Genomic DNA, 19045 nt, shown 5'->3' with positions numbered 1-19045 from the left:
TGACAAGTAAAGAGCATGATCAGGAATGATTCCACGCATGGTTTACACACAGATTTCTGCCTATGCATGATTGATAAATGAGGCCCCTAGAGTGTCCTGTAAGGGTAAAGGAGATTGGGGTGGCAAAAGTTAGGAGATTCGATTGACCGCTCTATGCGGAGGCGATTAAAAGAGTTGAGAAAACAAGTGACAATACCCTGTGCTAAAAATTTGGATTTTGTGGCTTTCATTGCAACAGTCATAAACTGTATGGCTCAAGTGTCAAACAAGTCAAAGAAACTGGACATTTTTGTCACTACGTCAGAAACCTTTTTGGGACTTCTGAGCGTTTATAATCGGACGACTTGCAAGGGGTGCTAGTGCGGAAAGACACCCCGCCCGCCCAGGCTCCCCTTAAGCCTGTGTAGGGATCAGATTAGTTTTCTTTTTAACAGAAAGTAGTTTGATTTAGTTAACTACCAAAAATATATTTGTATGAATACAGTTGATGTCGGAAGTTTACATACACCTTAGCCAAATACGTTTAAACTCAGTTTCACAATTCCTGAAATTTAATCGTAGTAAAAAGTCCCTGTTTTAGGTCAGTTAGGATCACCACTGTATTTTAAGAATGTGAAATGTCAGAATAATAGTAGAGAGAATATTTATTTCAGCTTTCATTTCTTTCATCACATTCCCAGTGGGTCAAAAGTTTACATACACTCAATTAGTATTTGGTACTATTGCCTTTAAATTGTTTAACTTGGGTCAAACGTTTCAGGTAGCCTTCCACAAGCTTCCCACAATAAGTAAGAATAATTTTGTCCCATTCCTCCTGACAGAGCTGGTGTAACTGAGTCATGTTTGTAGGCCTCCTTGCTTGCACATGCTTTTTCAGTTCTGCCCACACATTTTCTATAGGATTGAGGTCAGGGCTTTGTGATGGCCACTCCAATACCTTGACTTTGTTGTCCTTAAGCCATTTTGCCACAACTTTGGAAGTATGCTTGGGGGCATTGTCCATTTGGAAGACCCATTTGCGACCAAGCTTTGATTTCCTGACTAATGTCTTGAGATGTTGCTCCAATATATCCACATAGTTTTCCTACCTCATGATGCCATCTATTTTGTGAAGTGCACCAGTCCCCCCTGCAGCAAAACACCCCCACAACATGATGCTGCCACCCCGTGCAGTCCAGAGGACATTGCTCCAAAAAGTACGATCTTTGTCTCCATGTGCAGTAGCAAACCGTAGTCTGGCTTTTTTATGGTGGTTTTGGAGCCGTGGCTTCTTCCTTGCTGAGCAGCCTTTCAAGTTATGTCAATATAGGACTCATTTTACTGTGGATATAGATACTTTTGTACCTGTTTCCTCCAGCATCTTCACAAGGTCCTTTACTGTTGTTCTGGGATTGATTTGCACTTTTCTCCCAAAGTACGTTCATCTCTAGGAGACAGAACGCGTCTCCTTCCTGAGCGGTATGACGGCTGCATGGTCCCATGCTGTTTATACTTGCGTACTATTGTTTGTACAGATGAATGTGATGCCTTCAGGCGTTTGGAAATTGCTCCCAAGGATGAACCAAACTTGTGGAGGTCCACAATTTTTTTCTGAGGTCTTGGCTGATTTCTTTTGATTTTCCGAGGATGTCAAGCAAAGAGGCACTTAGTTTGAATGTAGGTCTTGAAATACATCCACAGCTACACCTCCAATTGACCAATTATGTCAAATGATGTTAGAAGCATCTGATAGGCTATGACATCATTTTCTGGAATTTTCCAAGCTTTTTAAAGGCACAGTCAACTTAGTGTATGTAAACTTCTGACCCACTGGAATTGTGATACAGTGAATTTATAAGTGAAATAATCTGTCTGTAAACAATTGTTGGAAAGATGAATTGTTTCATGCACAAAGTAGATGTCCTAACCGACTTGCCAAAACTATAGTTTTGTGGTTGAAAAATTAGTTTTAATGACTCCAACCTAAGTGTATGTAAACTTCCGACTTCAACTGTATATCAACTCAACTGATATTACAAAAAAATACATCCCATTGAATGAGCCACATCAGTTAACATAATTTGAATGAATATTCTACATTAAAATGAAAATGATTGCAACACAATTCCAGGCAGAGTGGTTCTGACTAGAGGGAGTACAGCTACGTATGGAAGTGAGTTTTTCGTAGCAGGTTAGGAAAACATGCAGCAGGTTTGGATTAACGTGGCAGGTTAGGAGACTTAGGTTAAGGTTAGGAAAGGGGTTAGGTAAAATGCTCTCCTAACCTGCTATGAAAAGTCGCTTCCGGTCGTAGCTGTACTACCTCTAGTCACAACCATTGCGAGTGTACCCATGGGTTTACCAGTCATTTTGCCAGGGTTAGAGATTCCAAGTAGAGGTCGACCGATTATGATTTTTCAACGCCGATACCAATTATTGGAGGACCAAAAAAAAGCCGATACTGATTAATCGGCCGATTTTTATGTATATATTTGTAATAATGACAATTACAACAATACTGAATGAAAAATTAACACTTATTTTAACTTAATATAATACATAAATAAAATCTATTTAGCCTCAAATAAAATGAAACAACATGTTCAATTTGGTTTAAATAATGCAAAAACAGTTTTGGAGAAGAAAGTAAATGTGCAATATGTGCCATGTAAAAAAGCTAACGTTTACGAACATGAGAACATATGAAAGCTGGTGGTTCAATATTCCCAGTTCTTCAATATTCCCAGTTAAGAAGTTTTAGGGTGTAGTTATTATAGGAATTATGAACCGTCGACTATTTCTCTCTATACCTATACCGTTGACTATTGGATATTCTTATAGGCACTTTAGTATAGCCAGCCTAATCTCGGGAGTTGATAGGCTTGAAGTCATAAACAGTGCTGTGCATCAAGCATTGCTAAGAGCTGCTGGCAAACGCAGTAAAGTACTGTTTGAATGCTTACGAGCCTGCTGCTGCCTACCACCGCTCAGTCAGACCGCTCTGTCAAATCATAGACTTAATTATAATAAACACAGAAATATGAGCCCTATGTCATTAATATGGTCAAATCCGGAAACTATACATTTCGAAAACAAAACATTTATTCTTTCAGTGAAACACGGAACCGTTCCGTATTTTATCGAACGAGTGGCCACCCTAAAGCTAAATATTGCTGTTACATTGCACAACCTTCAATGTTATGTCATAATTATGTACAATTCTGGCAAATTAGTTCACAGTTCGCAACGAGCCAGGCGGCCCAAATTGATGCATATACCCGGACTCTTTGCACTGAACGCAAGAGAAGTGACACAATTTCCCTAGTTAATATTGCCTGCTAACATGAATTTCTTTTAACTAAATGCAGGTTTAAAAAAAATATACTTCTGTGTATTGATTTTAAGAAAGGCATTGATGTTTATGGTTAGGTACATTTGTGCAACGATCGTGCTTTATTCGTGAATGCACTTTTGTTAAATCATCACCCGTTTGGCGAGGTTGAAGTAGGCTGTGATCCGAGGATAAATTAACATGCAACGCAGGACAAGCTAGTTAACCTAGTAATATCATCAACCATGTGTAGTTAACTAGTGATTATGTGAAGATTGTTTTTAATAAGATAAGTTTAATGCTAGCTAGCAACTTAGGTCCTTTTGACGCTGCACTCGCGTAACAGGTGGTCAGCCTGCTACGTAGTTTCCTCATGGATTGCTTCGTAATCGGCCGTAATCGGCGTACAAAAAGGCTGATTAACGATTGTTATGAAAACTTGAAATCGGCCCTAATTAAATCGGTCGACCTCTAGTTCCAAGCTCATTCTATTCTAGTTTAGGTGCCAGTCTTTTTAGCTAACATTCCACTCCTTGCCACTTCTGTCATTTGCCAAAGAGACTGGCCTTTCGGCAATCTCATCCAAAATAATTTTCAATTATGGGATGCCCCGGTGCACAACTGAGCAAGAGGACAACTACATTAGAGTGTCTAGTTAGCGAAACAGATGCATCAGATGTCCTCAACTGGCAGCTTCATTTAATAGTACCCACAAAACACCAGTCTCAATGCCAACAGTGAAGAGGCGACTGCGGGATGCTGGACTTTTAGGCAGAGTTGCAAAGAAATAGCGATATCTTAGACTGGCCAATAAAAATAAAAGATTAAGATGGAGAAAAGAACACAGACACTGGACAGAGGAACTCTGCCTAGAAGGCCAACATCTCGGAGTCGCCTCTTCACTGTTGACGTTGAGACTGGTGTTTTGCGGGTACTATTTAATGAAGCTGCCAGTTGAAGACTTGTGAGGCGTCTGTTTCTCAAACTAGACACTCTAATGTACTTGTCCTCTTGCTCAGTTGCGCACCGGGGTCCTCTCACCTCTCTATTCTGGTTAGAGCCAGTTTGCGCTGTTTTGTGAAGGGATTAGTACACAGTGTTGTATGAGATCTTCAGTTTCTTGGCAATTTCTTGCATGGAATAGCCTTAGTTTCTCAGAACAAGAATAGTCTGACGAGTTTCAAAAAAAAGTTCCTGGCCATTTTGAGCCTGTAATCGAACCCACAGATGCTGATGCTCCAGATACTCAACTGGTCTAAAGAAGGTCAGTTTTATTGCTTCTTTAATCAGCACCACAGTTTTCAGCTGTGCTAACATAATTGCAAAAGGGTTTTCTAATGATCAATTAGCCTTTTAAAATGATAAACTTGGATGAGCTAACACAACGTGCCATTGGAACACAGGGGTGATGGTTGCTGATAATGGCCCTCTGTATGCCTATGTAGATATTCCATTAAATATCAGCCATTTCCAGCTACAATAGTCATTTACAACATTAAACAATGTCTACACTGTATTTCTGATCAATTTGATGTTATTTAAATGGAAAATAAAATGTATAAAAAATTTAAAGAAATGACATTTCTAAGTGACCCCAAACTTTTGAACGGTAGTGTATATCTACTTTTATTCATACTCCGGACTCTGACGTTGCTCGTCGTAATATTTCTATATTTCTTAATTCCATTCTTTAACTTTTAGATTTGTGTGTTTTGTTTTGTTAGATATTACTGCACTGTTGGAGCTAGGGACACAAGCATTTTGCTAGACCCGCAATATCTGCTAAACATGCGACCAATACAATTTGATTCAAATTGATTTTACCAATGTGCATTACTAGAATAGTGATATGACACGGTCATGATTGTAAATGTTGCAATTTTCATTATTGGCACCATTCATTTTCCTTCCAAGTTTTGTCAGCTGACTTCTCATTCAGTGGAGAGGGAAATGTCTAATCAGAAGAAGAGCTGCTACTACTCTTCAAGAAGAAGATTAAAGGCAACCCCAAGTGTCACACTCGGTGTGAGAGACGGTCCAAGGCACAGCGTGTGTTGAGACCCTTCCTTCCTCCGCCAAGGAAGGGTCTCGCAACCTCCCATTATCTCTTCCCAGGTCCAACTCACTTTTCCTTCTGTTGTACGCTGCTTGGTCCTTTCATGGTGGGATATTCTGTCACGCTCGGTATGAGAGACGGACCAAGGCGCAGCGTGTGTGAGTTCCACATCCCCAAGGGGGGGTTGGCGCCAACCCTTGGGTTGTGCCGTGGCGGATATCTTTGTGGGCTATAAATCGGCCTTGTCTCAGGATGGTAAGTTGGTGGTCGAAGATATCCCTCTAGTGGTGTGGGGGCTGTGCTTTGGCAAAGTGTGTGGAGTTATATCCTGCCTGTTTGGCCCTGTACGGGGGTATCTTCGGATGGGGCCACAGTGTCTCCTGACCCCTCCTGTCTCAGCCTCCAGTATTTATGCTGCTGTAGTTTGTGTCTGGGGGCTAGGGGTCTGGGGGCTAGGCTCAGTCTGTTACATCTGGAGTATTTCTCCTGTCTTATCCGGTGTCCTGTGTGAATTTAAGTATGCTCTCTCTAATTCTCTCTTTCTCTCTCTCGGAGGACCTGAGCCCTAGGACCATGCCTCAGGACTACATGGCATGATGACTCCTTGCTGTCCCCAGTCCACCTGGCCGTGCTGCTGCTCCAGTTTCAACTGTTCTGCCTACTGCTATGGAACCCTGACCTGTTCACCGGACGTGCTACCTGTCCCAGACCTGCTGTTCTCAATTCTCTAGAGACAGCAGGAGCGGTAGAGATACTCTCAATGATCGGCTATGAAAAGCCAACTGACATTTACTCCTGAGGTGCTGACTTGTTGCACCCTCGACAACTACTGTGATTATTATTATTTGACCATGCTGGTCATTTATGAACATTTGAACATCTTGGCCATGTTCTGTTATAATCTCCACCCGGCACAGCCAGAAGAGGACTGGCCACCCCTCATAGCCTGGTTCCTCTCTTGGTTTCTTCCTAGGTTTTGGCCTTTCTAGGGAGTTTTTCCTAGCCACCGTGCTTCTACACCTGCATTGCTTGCTGTTTGGGGTTTTAGGCTGGGTTTCTGTACAGCACTTTGATATATCAGCTGATGTAAGAAGGGCTATATAAATACATTTGATTTAAGTGAAACTTAAAAACAATAAACAAGCAACAAAACGTGACTTACGTGGTGCAACCAGCACAAACAATATCCCACAAACACAGGTGGGAAAAATGGCTACCTAAATATGATCCCCAATTAGAGGAAACGATTACCAGCTGCCTCTAATTGGGAACCATTCAAAACACCAACATAGAAATATTGAATTAGAACACCCCCTAGTCACGCCCTGACCTACTCAGCCCTTGGTTCTCTATGGTCAGGGCGTGACACCAAGTTTGAAGAATTGAAAGACAAAATTCATTTAGACTTGTAAAGTAGATGCAAATCTTTCACACGTGCATGAATTCCAACATGGTAATTTTAATACCACAACTCACCGTCGTCCTCCATCGTACGCGTATCATTTTTGTAAAGGTAACGTAATCTTAAAGATTAAATCATCTTTAACACCAAATCATGACCCTTTACTGACTCTTGATTGGACACAACTGTTGTCTTGTTTCTTAAAGACTAGGAGGAGTGCAGGCATTAGTTTAACCTGTTTTCCAAATTAGTTCATTTGAATAAAGACACTTATTTAATGATTGGTGTGGACGGACCTAGTGTTCTGTAAAAGCAAGACTGACAAACGGAGGTGGCTTAGAACCACTCCCACATGATAAGAACCCTTGCCTGATGTTGAAAAACTTGTTAACATCCCAAGCTTATTCATAAAAAGGGCTTACCAAGAAAAACGTCCAAAAGGAGATGAATTAGTCGAATTAGACCTTTTGTACGTTTTTCCTGGTAAGCCCTTTTGATGGATTTCTGTCATTGTTGTCAAGTACCCCTCCTATTTTCCTTTGTTTACTGTGGTGTGGAGGCCTACCTGAACTAACCCCAAGCTAATGCTTTAGCTCAGCAGGCATAACACTGTTTTTTGACAGGCTTTGTTTGTTTAATTGTTCGCTCCCTGTTACTTGGGTACAAGAATAAGAAGAATTGACCAACATTTTTTTCATATGCCTTAAGGATAATAATGGCAGTGGTGGTAGTGGAGGATACTGCCTCTTTTTCACATTCCCAACAGTACGGCTGGGAAATGGTACTTATCTCTGGGATTGGATGTGGAAGGAGGGGGCAAGGGGAGAGGGCACCTGAGGTTAATTTGACTCACACGAGACTGGGCTAATGCACATTCTTCGGCCCCTAGAACGGGGTTCACTTGGCCGGGTACACAGAAGCTCCATAGAATCAAGACATTGGTGTCAGCCTCAGGTTAAGTTTGAATGCTGTCTGATTACCACTGTTCGAATGAGCAGCCTGTTACCTACACACACACACACACACTCACTGCACAGCACAGGAGGTTGGTGGCACCTTAATTGGGGAGTATGAGCTCATAGTAATGGCTGGAACAGAATAAATGGAATGGTATGGAACTGATCAAATACCTGATTTCCATGTTTGATACCATTCCAGACATTATTATGAGCCGTCCTCCCCTCAGCAAACTCCTGTGCTGCACCGTGGGCAGACACACACACACACACACACACACACACACACACACACACACACACACACACACACACACACACACACACACACACACACACACACACACACACACACACACACACACACACACACACAGTCACTGGGAGATGCTGGAGGCTTTATGAAGCTCCTGCTAATCCCGCCGAGTTTAACACTGATTCTCATTCATCACTGTGCTTACCTATAATTATACATTGCATATTTTTGGTATTAGCAAAAGATATTACTCAAGTTTCCAAGTACAGTGTTTTCTGGCCTGTATGAGGGCTCCATTTTATTCTGTTTCAGTGCAGGCCCCACAGAATACTCACCAAAGCAGAAGTGTAATTCCACAAATAGTGTGCCTTTTTGGGTAGTGTAATTTTGTCAAATTCTATTTAACCTAATTTTAACATTCTGTCATAAAGAGCACATGTATAACTTCATAACAAACATGTTTTCCCATCTCAAACGAGGTTTGATCTATGGTTAACAGGGTTGACGTGTTATGCTTGCGCGCCTAGTTTCTCCACCCCAAAACACCAGAAAATGACCAAAAAGAGTAGAACCAGCTCATCTGCTTTTATGCTATGATTTTACTATTACATTTCTTTAAGGAATAGTTTTACCATATTAAAACGACAGTTCAGTTGATGTTAGAGGGTGGACCTTAAACTTGAGGGGGACATACAGTACCAGTCAAAAGTTTGGACAAAAGTAGGGCGGCGCACAATTCGCCCAGCGTCGTCCAGGTTTGGCCGGGGTAGGCCGTCATCGTAAATAAAAGTGTGTTCTTAACTGACTTGCCTTATTTAAATAAAGGACACATTTCAAATTTAAAAAATGAAACATTTCCGTATGTGTTATTTCATAGTGTTGATGTCTTCACTATTATTCTACAATGTAGAAAATAGTAAAAATAAAGAAAAACCCTTGAATGAGTAGGTGTGTCCAAACATTTGACTGGTACTGTTTGAAAATGAATCAATCACATTAAATAAATAAATATCCTCAGAAATGATATTCCCAAAGCAACAAAATAGCTAGAACTGTACAATGACAGTTAAAACATGCCAGAATATTGGGCTTAAGTCGGTTAAATTCTTTCTAGAAGTTTGACTAATATGATGTGGGTAATGCCAAAATAGGGATTTTCAAAGAAAACAAATAACTTATTTGAATGAAAACACACTGCTATTGGAATTTTTAACATGGTTTATTTCCGTTAGCAGGGATGGGCAATTCTGGTCTTCGAGAATAATACTGATTGCTCACACTGTAAGTATTGATCCAAGTAGCATAACTGAAATGATTACAAATAGGCAATTGCATTGGTTTTCTCTAATAGGGTTAGGGTTATTTATACAATTTAGTGAACTGGCCACCAGAGGCTGCACCTTCAACCCTTTCAAAGGCCCAATGCAACTGTTTTTATGTCAAATTTCCGGGTAACAATGAAATACCTTCCTCTAATTGTTTTCTATTCAAGTGATCAAAAGGAAACAAAAATAGATTTTTTGGCAAAAAACTATTTCACAAGCAAACCTTTGCTGGAACTGTCTGGGAGTGGTCTGAATGGGGAGGGATATGTAATCTGAAAACTAGATATTATTGGCAGAAAGGTTTGGAAATCTTTGTTATTGGTCTCTATACAGTGCCTTCAGAAAGTATTCAGACCCCTTGACTTATTCCACATTTTGTTACCTTAGAGTCGTATTCTAAAATGTATTAAATTGTATTTTCCCCTCAATCACCACACAATACCCCATAATGACAAAGCAACAACTGGTTTTTGATATATTACATTTACATAAGTATTGAGACTCTTTACTCAGTACTTTGTTTAGGCACCTTTGGCAGTGATTACAGCATCGAGTCTTCTTGGGTATGACGCTACAAGCTTGGCACACCTGTATTTGAGGAGTGTCTCCCATTCTTCTCTGCAAATCGTCAGAAGCTCTGTCAGGTTGGAAGGGAAGCGTTGCGTCACAGCTATTTTCAGGTCTCTCCAGAGATGTTCGATTGGGTTCAAGTCCGGAATCTGGCTGGGCCACTCAAAGACATTCAGAAGCCACTCCTGCGTTGTCTTGGCTGTGTGCTTAAGGTCATTGCCCTTTTGGAAGGTGAACCTTCACCCCAGTCTGAGGTCCTGCGTGCTCTGGAGCAGGTTTTCATCAATGATCTCTCTGCACTTTGCTCCGTTCATCTTTCCCTTGATCCTGACTAGTCTCCCAGTCCCTGCCGCTACAAAAACATCCCCACAGCATGATGCTGCCACCACCATGCTTCACCGTAAGGATGGTGCCAGGTTTCCTCCAGACGTGTTTCTTGGCATTCAAGCCAAAAAGTTCAATCTTGGTTTCATCAGACCAGAGAATCTTGTTTCTCATGGTCTGAGAGTCTTAAGGTGCCTTTTGGCAAACTCCAAGTGGGCTGTCATGTGCCTTTTACTGAGGAGTGGCTTCCGTCTGGCCATTCTACCATAAAGGCCTGCTTGGTGGAGTGCTGCAGAGATGGTTGTCCTTCTGGAAGGTTCTCCCATCTCCACAGAGGAACTCTACAGCTCTGTCAGAGTGACCATCGGGTACTTGGTCACCTCCCTGACCATGGTCCTTCTCCCCCGATTGCTCACTTTGGCTGGGCGGCCAGCTCTAGGAAAAGTATTGGTGGTTTCAAACTTCTTCCATTTAAGAATGATGGAGGGCACTGTGTTCTTGGGGACCTTTAATGCTGCAGACATTTTTTGGTACACTTTCCCAGATCTGTGCCTTGACACAATCCTGTCTCAGAGCTCTATGGATAATTACTTAGACCTCATGGCTCGGTTTTTGCTCTGACAACTGTGGGACCTTATATAGACAGGTGTGTGCCTTTCCAAATCATGTCCAAGTAATTGAATTTACCACAGGTGGACTCCAATCAAGTTGTAGAAACACCTCAAGGATGATCAAAGGAAACAGGGTGCACCTGTTCTCAATTTCGAAACTCGTAGCAAAGGGTCTGAATACCCTTTGCTACGAGTACCCAAAGGGTCTGAATACTTATGTAAATACATTTTTGTTATTTATTTTTTTATAAAATGTAAAAAAAATAAAATACTGTTTTCGCTTTGTCATTATGGGGTAATGTGTGTAAATTGCTGAGAATTGTATTTATTTAATCAATTTTAGAATAAGGCTGTAACATAACAAAATGTGGAAAAAGTTAAAGGGGCTGAATATTTTCCGAAGGCAAGCCACAACTCCACCCATGCAAAACCTGCTGATTAGAAGGTCCTGTGTATCAGGAAATAACACTGATCAAATTTCTTCACACTTTTACAGTGTTAGTTTAGGGATCTACCTCAATTAGTGTTTTCAAAATAGCATCTCATAATTACGATACTTTTACTACATTTATGTAAATGAAACATGCCAAATGTCTTTCATAGATCTAATTAAGGAAGTAATGTAAACATTTGATTAAAAAACGGCACTTAACTGTAAGCCCATATAGATTGCCAAATATGATGTATCTCAACATCAGTTGAGACACATTTCAAATTCGTTTTTGATAAGGCCTCAAAAAGCATAATCGATTCCCCTGCAGTCATATCCCTGATGTATTACACATACAGGGCTGCCATCTGGCATTTGGACAGAATTTAAGTTACTCTGCAGTGTAGCATTCAGGCCAAGTACCCTATAGACCTATATGTAAAAGTATACATAATAGACCTATATGTAAAAGTATACATAATAGATAATAATGTAGTAATGTATTGCCCAATTATGTGTGTGTGGGAGGTGAGGCACACAGATAAACTCCATTTTGTTGATTCCAGCCTACAAACAGAAACTCAAACAACAAGCTCCCGCGCTCAGGTCTGTTCAACGCTGGTCCGACCAATCTGAATCCACGCTTCAAGACTACTTCGATCACGCGGATTGGAATATGTTCCGCATCGCGTCCAACAACAATATTGACGAATATGCTGATTCGGTGAGCGAGTTCATTAGGAAGTGCATTGACGATGTCGTACCCACAGCAACGATTAAAACATTCCCAAACCAGAAACCGTGGATTGACGGCAGCATTCGCGTGAAACTGAAAGCGCGAACCACTGCTTTTAACCAGGGCAAGGTGACCGGAAGCATGACCGAATACAAACAGTGTAGCTATTCTCTCCGCAAGGCAATCAAACAGGCTAAGTCCCAGTACAGAGACAAAATCGAGTCGCAATTCAACAGCTCAGACACAAGAGGTATGTGGCAGGGTCTACAGTCAATCACGGATTACAAAAAGAAAACCAGCCCCGTCGCGGACCAGGATGTCTTGCTCCCAGACAGGCTAAACAACTTTTTTGCCCGCTTTGAGGACAATACAGTGCCACTGACACGGCCCCCTACCAAAACCTGCGGGCTCTCCTTCACTGCAGCCGAGGTGAGTAAAACATTTAAACGTGTTAACCCTCGCAAGGCTGCAGGCCCAGACGGCATTCCCAGCCGCGTCCTCAGAGCATGCGCAGACCAGCTGGCTGGTGTGTTTACGGACATATTCAATCAATCCTTATCCCAGTCTGCTGTTCCCACATGCTTCAAGAGGGCCACCATTGTTCCTGTTCCCAAGAAAGCTAAGGTAACTGAGCTAAACGACTACCGCCCCGTAGCACTCACTTCCGTCATCATGAAGTGCTTTGAGAGACTAGTCAAGGACCATATCACCTCCACCCTACCGGACACCCTAGACCCACTCCAATTTGCTTACCGACCCAATAGGTCCACAGACGACGCAATCGCAACCACACTGCACACTGCCCTAACCCATCTGGACAAGAGGAATACCCATGTGAGAATGCTGTTCATCGATTACAGCTCAGCATTTAACACCATAGTACCCTCCAAACTCGTCATCAAGCTCGAGACCCTGGGTCTCGACCCCGCCCTGTGCAACTGGGTCCTGGACTTCCTGACGGGCCGCCCCCAGGTGGTGAGGGTAGGTAACAACATCTCCACCCCGCTGATCCTCAACACTGGGGCCCCACAAGGGTGCGTTCTGAGCCCTCTCCTGTACTCCCTGTTCACCCACGACTGCGTGGCCATGCACGCCTCCAACTCAATCATCAAGTTTGCGGATGACACTACAGTGGTAGGCTTGATTACCAACAACGACGAGACGGCCTACAGGGAGGAGGTGAGGGCCCTCGGAGTGTGGTGTCAGGAAAATAACCTCACACTCAACGTCAACAAAACAAAGGAGATGATTGTGGACTTCAGGAAACAGCAGAGGGAGCACCCCCCTATCCACATCGACGGGTCAGTAGTGGAGAAGGTGGAAAGTTTTAAGTTCCTCGGTGTACACATCACGGACAAACTGAATTGGTCCACCCACACAGACAGCGTTGTGAAGAAGGCGCAGCAGCGCCTCTTCAACCTCAGGAGGCTGAAGAAATTCGGCTTGTCACCAAAAGCACTCACAAACTTCTACAGATGCACAATCGAGAGCATCCTGTCGGGCTGTATCACCGCCTGGTACGGCAACTGCTCCGCCCACAACCGTAAGGCTCTCCAGAGGGTAGTGAGGTCTGCAGAACGCATCACCAGGGGCAAACTACCTGCCCTCCAGGACACCTACACCACCCGATGTCACAGGAAGGCCATAAAGATCATCAAGGACAACAACCACCCAAGCCACTGCCTGTTCACCCCGCTATCATCCAGAAGGCGAGGTCAGTACAGGTGCATCAAAGCAGGGACCGAGAGACTGAAAAACAGCTTCTATCTCAAGGCCATCAGACTGTTAAACAGCCACCACTAACATTTAGCGGCCGCTGCCAACATACTGACTCAACTCCAGCCACTTTAAAAATGGGAATTGATGGAAATTATGTAAAAATGTACCACTAGCCACTTAAACAATGCCACTTAATATAATGTTTACATACCCTACATTACCCATCTCATATGTATATACTGTACTCTATATCATCTACTGCATCTTGCCATCTTTATGTAATACATGTACCACTAGCCACTTTAAACTATGCCACTTTATGTTTACATACCCTACAGTACTCATCTCATATGTATATACCGTACTCTATACCATCTACTGCATCTGCCATGCCGTTCTGTACCACCACTCATTCATATATCTTTATGTACATATTCTTTATCCCTTTACACTTGTGTGTGTGTGTAAGGTAGTAGTTGTGGAATTGTTAGGTTAGATTACTTGTTGGTTATTACTGCATTGTCGGAACTAGAAGCACAAGCATTTCGCTACACTCGCATTAACATCTGCTAACCATGTGTATGTGACTAATAAAATTTGATTTGATTTGATTTGCAATGTGCTTGGATAGTCACCTTAGGCAGCCATTTCTGCAGTCTGTCTTTTGGAACTATCTTTACATACTTTTCTTCACCTGCTTTTCAAAGTCATACCCATTTAGGCATACCCATTTATATTTTCCTTTTTAGACTTAGTTCTTTGTTATTTTGTTGCATAGGATTCATAACTAAGAATATAAGAAGATGTCAATTTAAAGCATAAGGCACACAGATAAAGTCTATTGCTGGACTAAAAGCATGCTCAATGGAGAATCCAGGACTAGGCTTAATCTCTGTCATAATTTATCAAGTCAAGCTTCATTTATGAGATACTGGCCTAATTATTGCCTGCCTATTTAACACCGTCCTAATTTGGACGTGAGACTCTGGATCTTTAGATACCTTATCGGCAAGCAAAAGGAAAAATTAAGGTGAAAAAAATAACTAAATATTTATGAACCATGTTGGTCAGGAATTTGTGAATTATTTAAGTCAGAAGTCAGACACTGTAAAAAATACATTCTTCATTTTCAGACTGATGGATGGCTCTAATCAAAGATTTTCTAGATTTTCCCCCTCAGTCCTTGCCATCCGGAATCCTTGTGATGTTCCTACCCCATTAAAGTTGACATTTGAAATGTTTTAAGGGTTAGGTAATGGTTAAGGTTAGGGCAAGGATAGGGGTTTGGGGTAGGGACGTCCCAAGCATCCCGGATAGCACTGAACTTTCCCCGGGCTGTTACATCTGTCGCTTTAAAAAACATCAACAGCAGTCAGCAGACGTGCCCCCTAGGAATGTATGACTAGTCTTTTGTTGTTCTGTATTATGATTGATGATGTATTGTCCCAGGTGTGAGCAGATATTGGGAGGTCATTGTTTACGGAAGATGGGGCGCTGTGGAAGACAGGGAGAAATATTCCCCATACAGCCTGGAAAGTTCAAGAAGTGACCAGAGAAGTTGAGCAGTGAACAGGAATCTGTATGACGTGGGCGGAACATGAAATACTGAATGTGATGCGTTGCCTATCAGGTGTTGAAAACGTTATACTATATAGCACTATCTAGGTCATCACTGGACTATGGTACAGTGGAGGCTGCTGAGGGGAGGATGGCAATTTTTATTTTTATTTTTATTTAACATTAATTTAACTAGGCAAGTCAGTTAAGAACAAATTCTTATTTACAATGATGAACTACCAAGAGGCAAAATGCCTCCTGTGGGGACGGGGGCTAAGATTAAAAATAAAAATATAATAATCATGGCTGGAATGGAGTAGGATCATACACAAAGACATGGTTTCCATGTGGTTGATATCATTCCATTGACTCTATTCCAGACATTGTTATGAGCCATCCTCCCATCAGCAGCCTCCACTGCTATGGTAGTGTAGCATATGGATCAGCAGCTCAGGCATCTTGAAAAAAGCTAGATGTAATCCAGGCTCCAGCTCTAAGAATATGTTGTGGAGCAGTCCGGACCTCCCAGGCGGCAAGAACTAACCATGACATATTGGGTAAATCTTTAAGTACATAAGGTTACACATCCTACAAAAATAGGTGCTATTAGAGTGTTGGGAGCATGAACGGGATCTGAATAGAAGTTTTGGGTGGATAGGTAATGGCATGGCGAGAGAAATGGGACTGTTTGGTAAGACGTTCAGCCCCTCCGTGGTTCTTCCTGCTATCCCACCTTGGTTGCTTCCTCAGCCAATGACATACCTAGGGTTGCTTTACAGGGTAAGAGCTGGTGAGGAAGGAGTAGATCCAGTAAATATTGTAAGTGAACATTTAAGAACTCAGTACTATGCTGTCTTGAATATATTCACTGATGTATCTAAGGACCCTAAAACAGGTGGCAGTGCAAAAAGAGCAACGGATCATTTATCCTTATACACAATGGAGTTGCTGGCCATACCCTTGGCTGCTGAGTGGGTGGATGAGGTAAGGCTAGACAGGGTAGTCATCTGCTCTGACGCATGTGCAGCACTGATGAGCTTAAAGTCCTTTGTGTCTCGGAGCATAAAGGATGTATTGTATGAGATTTGCAGTGCCTGTTTAGGGTGAGACAGATGGGGGTATTTGTGAGGTTAACAACAGTGGTTCAAACAGATGGTAAGAGTTGTAGAACAGGAAGGGAAAGGGAAGAAACCTGTATAAGATCAAGGAAAAAGTGGGGGCAGGGAGGTCCTCAGGTTGACAGAGAGGGGAAGCAAGTGTAATTACAAGGCTGAGACTGGGACACACAAGGCTCAACAGTATTGAAATTGGTAGGAAAACATCTGACTAGGAGGTGTGATCACTCTCAGGAGGAGATGGAGACAATATGCAGAAAGAGAGGCTTCTGTGCAAGGCAGAGATCAACATGCGAGCTGTATAAGTGAGAGAGAGAAAACATGCCCAGAGAAAGAGGGACAAGAAACAGATCCAGAGAGAGAAGGACAGCGAACAGATGCAGAGTGAGAGGGACAACAAACAGATCCAGAGAGAGAAGGACAGCGAACAGATCCAGAGTGAAAGGGACAACAGATCCAGAGAGAGAGGGACAACAGATCCAGAGAGAGAGGGACAACAGATCCAGAGAGAGAGGGACAACAGATCCAGAGTGAGAGGGACAAGAAACAGATCCAGAGAGAGAGGGACAACAAACAGATCCAGAGAGGGAGGGACAACAAACAGATCCAGAGAGGGACAACAGATCCAGAGAGAGAGGGACAACAAACAGATCCAGAGAGGGAGCGACAACAAACAGATCCAGAGAGAGAGGGACAGCGAACAGATCCAGAGAGAGAGGGACAGCAGATCCAGAGAGAGAGGGACAACAAACAGATCCAGAGAGGGAGGGACAACAAACAGATCCAGAGAGAGAGGGACAACAAACATATCCAGAGAGGGAGGGACAACAAACAGATCCAGACAGGGAGGGACAACACACAGATCCAGAGAGAGAGGGACAACAAACAGATCCAGAAAGAGAGGGTCAACAAACAGATCCAGAGAGGGAGGGTCAACAAACAGATCCAGAGAGAGAGGGACAACAAACAGATCCAGAGAGAGAGAGACAACAAACAGATCCAGAGAGAGAGGGACAACAGATCCAGAGAGAGAGGGACAACAAACATATCCAGAGAGGGAGGGACAACAAACAGATCCAGAGAGAGAGGGACAACAAACAGATCCAGAGAGAGAGGGACAACAGATCCAGAGAGAGAGGGACAACAGATCCAGAGAGGGAGGGTCAACAAACAGATCCAGAGAGAGAGAGACAACAAACAGATCCAGAGAGAGAGGGACAACAGATCCAGAGAGAGAGGGACAACAAACATATCCAGAGAGGGAGGGACAACAAACAGATCCAGAGAGAGAGGGTCAACAAACAGATCCAGAGAGAGAGGGACAACAGATCCAGAGAGAGAGGGACAACAGATCCAGAGAGGGAGGGTCAACAAACAGATCCAGAGAGAGAGGGACAACAGATCCAGAGAGGGAGGGACAACAAACAGATCCAGAGAGAGAGGGACAACAGATCCAGAGAGAGAGGGACAACAAACAGATCCAGAGAGAGACGGACAACAAACATATCCAGAGAGGGAGGGACAACAAACAGATCCAGAAAGAGAGGGTCAACAAACAGATCCAGAGAGGGAGGGTCAACAAACAGATCCAGAGAGAGAGGGACAACAAACAGATCCAGAGAGAGAGAGACAACAAACAGATCCAGAGAGAGAGGGACAACAAACAGATCCAGAGAGAGAGGGACAACAAACAGATCCAGAGAGAGAGGGACAACAAACAGATCCAGAGAGGGAGGGTCAACAAACAGATCCAGAGAGAGAGGGACAACAGATCCAGAGAGAGAGGGTCAACAAACAGATCCAGAGAGGGAGGGACAACAAACAGATCCAGAGAGGGAGGGTCAACAAACAGATCCAGAGAGAGAGGGACAACAGATCCAGAGAGAGAGGGACAACAAACAGATCCAGAGAGGGAGGGTCAACAAACAGATCCAGAGAGGGAGGGTCAGCAAACAGATCCAGACAGGGAGGGACAACAAACAGATCCAGAGAGGGAGGGTCAACAAACAGATCCAGAGAGATAGGGACAACAGATCCAGAGAGAGAGGGACAACAGATCCAGAGAGAGAGGGACAACAAAAAGATCCAGAGAGAGAGGGACAACAAACAGATCCAGAGAGGGAGGGACAACAAACAGATCCAGAGAGGGAGGGACAACAAACAGATCCAGAGAGGGAGGGACAACAAACAGATCCAGAGGGGGAGGGTCAACAAACAGATCCAGAGAGGGAGGGACAACAAACAGATCCAGAGAGAGAGGGACAACAAACAGATCCAGAGAGGGAGGGACAACAAACAGATCCAGAGAGGGAGGCACAACAAACAGATCCAGAGAGAGAGGGACAACAAACAGATCCAGAGAGGGAGGGTCAACAAACAGATCCAGCGAGAGAGGGACAACAGATCCAGAGAGAGAGGGACCACAAACAGATCCAAAGAGGGAGGGACAACAAACAGATCCAGAGAGGGAGGGTCAACAAACAGATCCAGAGAGGGAGGGACAACAAACAGATCCAGAGAGGGAGGCACAACAAACAGATCCAGAGAGGGAGGGACAACAAACAGATCCAGAGAGGGAGGGTCAACAAACAGATCCAGAGAGAGAGGGACAACAGATCCAGAGAGAGAGGGACAACAGATCCAGAGAGGGAGGGTCAACAAACAGATCCAGAGAGAGA

The sequence above is a fragment of the Salvelinus alpinus genome, chromosome 12, assembly GCF_045679555.1.
Source record: "Salvelinus alpinus chromosome 12, SLU_Salpinus.1, whole genome shotgun sequence".
NCBI classification, from domain to species: Eukaryota; Metazoa; Chordata; class Actinopteri; order Salmoniformes; family Salmonidae; genus Salvelinus; species Salvelinus alpinus.
Note: the sequence above shows the minus strand (reverse complement) of the source record.